We start from the raw sequence: 9,137 nt of genomic DNA, 5'->3' as shown, positions 1-9,137 counted from the left end.
CGCGTAATAGTTTTACAGTTAGCTCGTTGGCTGTTACCTCATTTTGTAATATTGCCTTTATGTATAAGTGATATATTGTATATGGATACGCTGTTCATAATCAAAATAGGTAGCTATGCATTTTTATGTAGTACATAAAACTAAATTCCGAGTATATATATTAATAATTATTTCATTCAAATTCATGTTTGAAGAATAAATACGTATTTAATATATATCTTGGTTTATCTTTCTTCGCACTGTTCTGTATACAACTTTTTTTTTGCTATTAAAGGTTTAACTTTTCCTTGACTCTTAAATTAATTTATAATGGAAGCATAATAATATGGGACCCACTTCCTCAGTTTTAGCATAGTTATGTGCATCCCTTTTAGTTTACAGGCGGTGCGCATGTGTTGAAGCCCTTGGCGCAGGGACCCACTCGCTAGTGGGAAGTAGATGCACTCTCTCACACTACAGCGGTCCCCTAATAATCTGTACGTTATCACAAATGTTCCTCAAACATATCTCTTTTAGAGGGCAGTTTTTAATTGTACGTTGTTAATTGAAATCATTGACTTCTGTAATTTAATTTAATGGCTTTACATTTTTAAAAATGTAATGTGTAATTGTTGGATGTTCTTACTGGCACATCTACCATACAATTACCTAATGTAATAACAATGTTATTTTTCAAGAGGAGAATACCAGAGAGGGGGATTGGTAAAGTGAGCAGTTTTAAAGCAAAGCTGCTGATAGGCTGCTGTGCGCTGTCACTCAGGCAGCCCCTCCCCTGCCTGCTTTAAATACCCCAGTGCACATAAACCTCCTCACTTGTGCTGTTCTCTTGGGGCTCACAGCTGTGTACCTCAAATTTTAACTCACATACAGAAGTTGTTTTCATTAAACATCTCTCTTTCAAATTGCTTCAGTGAAATTGATGAATACCTTGTTTTTATTCATAATTTTATGTTTCCACAACACGGGTCTCCTTGTCCTTTTTGATTAGAGATTTGTGTTGTTATAGGTTATAGATACATATACTTTTCTGTTTATATAGCTGTTTGGTAGAGGGCCTCTGCTACGCCTCAAGGGGCTTAGGCTGGGGTCACACTGGGGTCACACAGTGGGCAGTAGAGAAACGCAAAAGCCATTCATTTCCAGTGAGGAGGCTCGGAGACCAATCAGATGTACTGTTTTTCAGCCATCTTGAAATTGCAATTGAAAAATACAATTCACGAGACAAAATGAATAAAAACAAATCGAACAAAATATAGAACAAGCTATGTGCATATGAATAAACATTTCAAGAACAGATTACATTTTGGAGATACAAGCCAAAGAGCAACAATTCCTGGGGGGGGGGGGCAGGTGTTAGCAGAAAATATTTACCTGAAAAATACGTGACAGATAACGAGTGAGCTGTGAAATAAACTGCAATAAAATACATAAGTGTTTAAAGAAATAAGTCTTTAGGAGAAATTAATAGGAAAATTGGCGGTGTGAGTAAATTCACTCACTGCCTAAACCCACTGAATCCCAGTCCCTGCTGTTTCACACATGATGGGAGGAGCAGGATATGGCAAAAACCACAGGAGCCCATGGATCCATCCTGCTAGGTGTCAACAATGCAGGCTGGTGTTGGTGTATGAAGTTGTGGAGTGTGTTTTAATGACACACATTGTGTCCCTTGATATGACAGGAGCAACGTTTGAATGCTACAGGATAAATGAACATCATCAGGTGCATCCCTTCATGGCAGCAGTGTAGCCATCTGTGAATGGGTTCTTTCAGCAGGATAATTCCCCATGTCACAAGCCTGGGATTGTCCAGGAATGGTTCCGGGAGCACGGAAGTTAATTCAGCTCACTGCAGTGGCCTGCCCAGTCACCAGATCTGAATCCAATGGAGCATCTGTGGGATGAGATGGAATGAGCTATTCGTGAGCCGTGTCCTTCCACACTAACACCAGTGGACGCACATGCTTCTGGTGTGGCTTGCCTTGGCCTCGACCAAGAGCGCCAAGTCCTGGCTGCTTGCTCCTTCTGCCCGTTTTGTCCATGGTTCGAAGAATGTTCCCTGCTCAACCATTCATACAGAGCCACTGGACAACGTCCACCAACAAAAGGCTCCTCCCCTATGCAGCCAGTCAGTGCCGCCTCCTGCAGGGCTTCTTGGTTGGAGAATGCACTCTCCGTCCAAGCCTCTGACGCAGGGTGTGTGGATGATGAGAAGAGAGTTGAGGAGGACAGACACCTATCTGCTCTGTCTGTCTCTGTGGAGGAGGACCCATCCCTCCTTGTGGGAATGCAGAGGGCTGATGACTACCTGACCCACTGATCTCTCCTTGAGCAGAGCCAGTGGCACCGGCACCCCCGTCACGCTCCCAGATCTCTCCCCATGCTCCTGGACGTTCCCAAGGAGGTCCAGGCCTCCTGAGACAAGCCTGCCTCATCTCCCGCTCTTGTACACACATGACATATGGGTTTTAATCGGATATTGTTATAATAATACAAAAATGCCACTGAAAACAATGGTGGAACCTTCAGACACGCTACATTACTGTGTTTATACCACAGTACACAACACGCTACATTACTGTGTTTATACCACAGTACACAACACGCTACAGTACTGTGTTTATACCACAGTACACAACACACTACATTACTGTGTTTATACCACAGTACACAACACGCTACATTACTGTGTTTATACCACAGTACACAACACGCTACATTACTGTGTTTATACCACAGTACACAACACGCTACAGTACTGTGTTTATACCACAGTACACAACACACTACATTACTGTGTTTATACCACAGTACACAACACGCTACATTACTGTGTTTATACCACAGTACACAACACGCTACATTACTGTGTTTATACCACAGTACATGCTGCATTACTGTGTTTATACCATGGTACACGACACACAACATTAAAGTATTTATATCACACATGTAAGACTTTTTAATTTCGTATGACATTTCTGATATTATCTGCTGTGAATGAACTGAACTTCAATTTCAATGCGATAGTTTAACGGATAGAATGACGGCCATTTCCCCAGACTGCGGCCGGCTGGCTTGACGAGAGTGCGTCCGTCATCACGAAACTTCGTCAGTATTTAGATAAAACATAATATTAAACGTCTATTTACCTCTTTTAGTGTCCAAAACCTCAGTTTGTCACAGAGCAAGGTAGAAATTGACCAATGTTTTGAAACTATGAGAGCAGAAGGTGATTTCTCCTACATTATAGCAAATAATCACCGAGAAATACCGCCAGGACAGGCAAGAAAGCGCCTATTTCAAGGACTCTCTGCGCATGCGCAAGTGGCAAACTAACTGCTGGAGAAAACCGCGGCGCTGATCGCATAGATTTTGACAAACCTAGAACTTGTGTAGTGGGGAAATTGTGTCAATAATCGCTTCCCAGCATTTTGCCTACTTTCTTTTATTTTTTAATTTGTCTGGCAGCAGATTTTGCGTGTGGCAGGGCAGGGCGATCTTCACCTTTCAGTGCTACGATACATGCATTTGCGACTTGGGACAATCCCAACAATACCCACTAGGTAGGGCTGGAGAGCCGGACAGCGGCCGGGCAAATTCGCAATTGTTTGTCCCTGTCGCCCCCAGGTGGAACATTTCGACAATACACCCAATAGACCCATATCTGGAGGACCTCTGTTGTGATTGGACCTCATTTACACAGATAGTGACAGGACAGGCAGAGCAGGCTGAATGCATCAGTGTTAGTGTGTCAGTGGGTCAGCATGACGTTGAGTCAGTGTTAGTACTGAAGTCCGTGTCCGTTTCCCAGTGTGTATCTGTGTGACCATGTGGGTGTGTCAGTGTGAGTGTAGCAGTCTTACCCCCCCCCCCCAGCAGACGGGCACAGTGAAGACGGCTTAGCAGGCGAACAATGGGGTCCTTTCACCGAGCCGACGCCCCCCAAGTCGTGTGGCCTCCTGTCACCGTGGCAACCCCCCCTGGGAGGGTCGAGATCCCCAGCTGGGGCAGAGAGAGGGGCGGAGGAAACACTGGAGTGGTTCTGTGACTCTGTCCCGCTCCCTCTCCCTCTATAGGCTTATAATACTGGCTTGGCAAACTGTTGCAAAGGGGGAGACAGAGACAGAGAGAGGAGAGAGATAGAGAGATGAACTCCTCTTTCCCTTTCATTCTCTCTCTCCCGCCCCTTCCTCTGGTAATTAAAACCAGCTCTTCTCTCTGTGTCTGTACCTGAGTGGCAGAACGGCAAGAGCACAATTCACTTCTGCACAGTGTGGAAGAAGGCCAGAGAGCTCTCACACACTAAGACACACACACACACACACACACACACAGCAATGCACACAAACCCACTCACAATTGAAGTGGGAGCCTGATCCTGCAGAGGAAGAGCAGGATGGGTCAGGTGACAGGAACAATATGGGATTACTGCACTGACCCAATTCAAATACAAGCTGCACACTGCACACACATACACAAGTTTCATTGAGAACAAAAATACTGTACAGGACTAAAACAGTATTATTAATAACCATTATCATCATCATCATCCTGTAATAGCAATACTCTCACAGTGTTCTCACATACAGACTAATAAACCTCCCAACACGTGACTCAGTCAGTCAGTCGGTGTGTCAGTAGTGTATCAGTCAGTGTGTCAGTGTATCAGTCTGTCAGTGTGCCAGTCAGTCAGTCAGTGTGTCAGTGTATCAGTCTGTCAGTGTGCCAGTCAGTCACTTCATCAGTCAGTCACTCACTGTGTCAGTTGGTAATAAAAATGTTGCAGGGGATGAGGGTGTGTCATCACATTTGGTCTGTCTGGTTTATTATGATTATTTTACTAGTTCATCACTGGTTGTTGTGTTGGTGTTTTTCAGTTTTTCTTAACAGCTTCGGCTCATTTTTTTAAACAGTCTTAACATTCTCTAAACTGTAAGTGCAATTGTCACAACGGTTTTATTGGACATCACAACTCTATTGCATGTCTGAAAAATGTAGCAACTCACCCAAAACATTTAATTAATGTTTCAAAACCTAGTTATGCTGTCAGTAAATTGGCCAATGCCACCACAATGAAAAGTTTTGTCATTGTGTGAGCCGTACTGGTCAAAATGTTTAGATGTTTTTTCACCCCGGCAGTCAACCTTGGAAATATTTGTTATATACAAATTTCAGTTTTGTTCTACTTTTTTGTTGACACGGACTGCTTAATGTACTATAATGTCAATTTTGTCTAGCTGAATGCTATTATGTATCACACTAAGCTTTTTAGATACCGATTTCAACAGTAGGGAAAAGTTTACTGGGAAAAGTCAATAGTGTAGTACACAGAAAAAGGATATGCACAGTTGTATGTGTACAGTCAATTATTTTTGTAGCAATGTATTACATGTAAACAGAAAATTCACATTTGCATGTCCATTTTGACATATTTCTTAAATGTAAAGTCATACATAGTGAACAGAAAATTTGCCACAAAATGACTTCCATGCCAAAAAAGACCCCAAAAAAACCCTGCAATAATGAAAAAACCTGTGGTAGTTCTGTAAAAAAACAATTAATTGTACCTCCTCACAGTACATAACACTACAAGTTCCCATCTTCTTAGTGGACACCCTGTCGCTCTTGTTGGTCTGGCCAGAGATTTTCGTCAACATCACATCTGACGTTTTCCCTTGTGATGCAATGGGGGAAAACATCTCCTTGAGTGGCACAACCATCCCCTGCAATGATCGCCTGTGATGTCCTCACAACCAGCATTCATGGCATCTAACAGAGACAGCTGATCTTGTGCCCGATAGTCATATACTTTCCACCTCTCCACTCTGAAAAAAACTCTATCGGATTCAGGAATGGGGAGTATGGTGGAAGGAACTCCATTGTTATCCTTTCATGCGCAGCAAACCATTCCCTAACAATGTTGGTTTGGTGCAAGCTGACATTATCCCACACAATTATATAATTTGGCAAATCTGTTCTAATTAAACCTCTTTCATGTTCTGGTATTACGTCTCTGTAAAGTGTATTTAGGAAGGCCAGGAGAAGTTGGGTGTTCTTGGGCCCAATGTGTTGAATGTGTGCTCACACCAGTCTCAGAAATGGCAGTAGACATTGTAATATTGCCCCCAAGTTGGCCTGGTGTGCCAGTTGTGGCTCGGTGTCCAGTGAGATTGCAGCCACGTCTCCTGCCTATGGCCAGATTGAACCCAGCCTCGTCCACAAAAACAGAAATGTGGGTCGTTTCATGTCTTTCCAGCTACATTATTCTCTATATAGTAACACAGAAACAAAATATAAAGTTAGTTTTACATAGCCTATTCTAGAATCAGACAGTTTAGTAAAGTAGAAATGTTTTCTGTTCTTATTGGCATCTACAACTTCAAGAAATATATACAGGGATCATAGAAGTACATTAAAACTGCCTGTACAATACATCATGTGCACACCAATGGTTTACCTGGACATACTGGTACCACAGCTCCTTCACTCTGTCACTATTCCTCTCAAATAGTACCTTGTACAGTTGTTTCATAGTCATTTCCAAAACTCTGTCTATAGTGGAAATGCTGACAGAATTGATATTTGCAAAGATATTGTTGTCATTTATGATTGCACTTTGGATCTCTTAGCCTGATGGAATTGTTGGCTATGAGCATGTTGCAAATTTCTTGTTCTTGCTGATGGCTGAATACTGCTGCTCTGCCACCAGCATGAGGTTGTTGTGCAGTCCTATATATGACATGTAGAATTCACAAATAGATCATGTTACAGATAGTATATTGTATTCGAATTGTGCTGTATTACTGTGTATTCCTCATACATGTCTTACAGTACATTGTGATTTTCAGACTTGCATTTACCTTTACAATAGTTGTTGTATTGTTGTGAATGAAATGCTGTAACAAAAGTAAAGAACAAGTACATATTTACCCGTTTTCCCTACAGAATGTTTGCACAATTGATGACACTGTGGACCGGTTTACAATAGGCTGTACTCTCTGACCAGCCTCTTCCATTGTAAGACCATGGTTTATGACATGGTCCACAGTTGTGCCTCTGATTTCATCAGGGTCTCTTATTCTTTGCCTTCTACCTCTTCCTCTATTATGTCTTCCCCTAACACCACCACCACGCATTCTTACACATCTTCTTATTTCTCTTCCATGAGCATGTCGCTGCTGTTCAGGGTTGTGATGTTCCTCCATGTTCAAAAACAGTAGTGATTGTGCTCTGGGCAAGCTCCATATATATGCTTCCAAACTTGATCAGTTGATTGGCAAGATTGTGATTCCTATTTAATTACTATGTCACCTGGCAGGTCATTTGCCAATTTAGCAGACATCACAAACATTCCATGTCATAGATATTTATGGAATATACATGTATGTCTGACAGATTTTGATAGTTGAATGGATCATTTTGCATGTGATGGCTCACACGATGAAAGAATGATTATGACAATTTCACAGAATCAACTCATCAGTTTTGATCAGCAAGCCATGTGCTTAGTAGTTATTTTGCAAATTGTAGACAATTGTACTCACTCTTTTTGCAGACATGTGCCAAAACACGTGCAATTTGCTTAAATTAATATGAAATTAAAATCTGGTGTGAACAAGAAACGAATTGTTCAGAAATTAGATCTTATTGTTTTGAAAAAAATAATTCTCATTCGAGAATTGTGCCAAAGCGATTGAGAAAAACTGTAAGCAATCTTAAGCAGATAATTAAAAGTATAGCACACTGCATGTGACAGTTTATAACATGGTACACCACACTAGACTTTACCATATTTCTACCACAGTACACCACCAAGGGAGAAGGGGGGGGGTGACAAAGAAATGATGAATCCTGAGAATGAACTAATTCCAGTGATCAGCTTCGAGATGGGAATTTAATGGGTTCACTTTTTGCACACAGTTTGTGAAGGAACTCGGCAGGTAGGTTGGCTCAAACATCTTGGAGAACTAACCACAGTTCTTCTGTGGATTTAGGCAGCCTCAGCTGCTTCTCTCTCTTCATGTCATCCCAGACAGACTCGATGATGTTGAGATCAGGGCTCTGTGGGGGCCATACCATCACTTCCAGGACTCCTTGTTCTTCTTTTTACGCTGAAGATAGTTCTTAATGACTGTCGCTGTATGTTTGGGGTCGTTGTCATGCTGCAGAATAAATTTGGGGCCAATCAGATGCCTCCCTGATGGTATTGCATGATGGAAAAGTATCTGCCTGTACTTCTCAGCATTGAGGAGACCATTCATTCTGACCAAATCCCCAACTCCATTTGCTGAAATGCAGCCCCAAACTTGCAAGGAACCTCCACCATGCTTCACTGTTGCCTGCAGACACTCATTCGTGTACCGCTCTCCAGCCCTTCGGTGAACAAACTGTCTTCTGCTACAGCCAGATATTTCAACTTGTGACTCATCAGTCCAGAGCACCTGCTGCCATTTTTCTGCACCCCAGTTCCTGTGTTTTCATGCATAGTTGAGACACCTGGCCTTGTTGCCACGTTGGAGGAATGGCTTTTTGGCCGCAAGTCTTCCATGAAGGCCACTTCTGACCAGACTTCTCTGGACAGTAGATGGGTGTACCAGGGTCCCACTGTTTTCTGCCAATTCTGAGCTGATGGCACTGCTGGACATCTTCCGATTGTGAAGGGAAGTAAGCATGATGTGACTTTCATCTGCTGCAGTAAGTTTCCTTGGCCGACCACTGCGTCTACGGTCCTCAACATTGCCCGTTTCTTTGTGCTTCTTCAAAAGAGCTTGGACAGCACATCTGGAAACCCCTGTCTACCTTGAAATGTCTGCCTGGGAGAGAGCTTGCTGATGCAGTAGAACTACCTTGTGTCTTGTTGCGGTGCTCAGTCTTGCCATGGTTTATGACTTTTGACAGTAAACTCTCTTCAGCAACCTCACCTTGTTAGCTGAGTTTGGCTGTTCCTCACCCAGTTTTATTCCTCCTACACAGCTGTTTCTGTTTCAGTTAATGATTGTGTTTCAACCTACATATTGAATTGATGATCATTAGCACCTGTTTGGTATAATTGTTTAATCAAACACCTGACTATATGCCTACAAAATCCCTGACTTTGTGCAAGTGTACCTAGAAGAATTGATGCTGTTTTGAAGG

Source organism: Amia ocellicauda, chromosome 9 (assembly GCF_036373705.1).
Source record: "Amia ocellicauda isolate fAmiCal2 chromosome 9, fAmiCal2.hap1, whole genome shotgun sequence".
Classification (NCBI taxonomy): domain Eukaryota; kingdom Metazoa; phylum Chordata; class Actinopteri; order Amiiformes; family Amiidae; genus Amia; species Amia ocellicauda.
The sequence above is the reverse complement of the archived record's forward strand: the minus strand, read 5'-3'. Positions refer to the sequence as shown.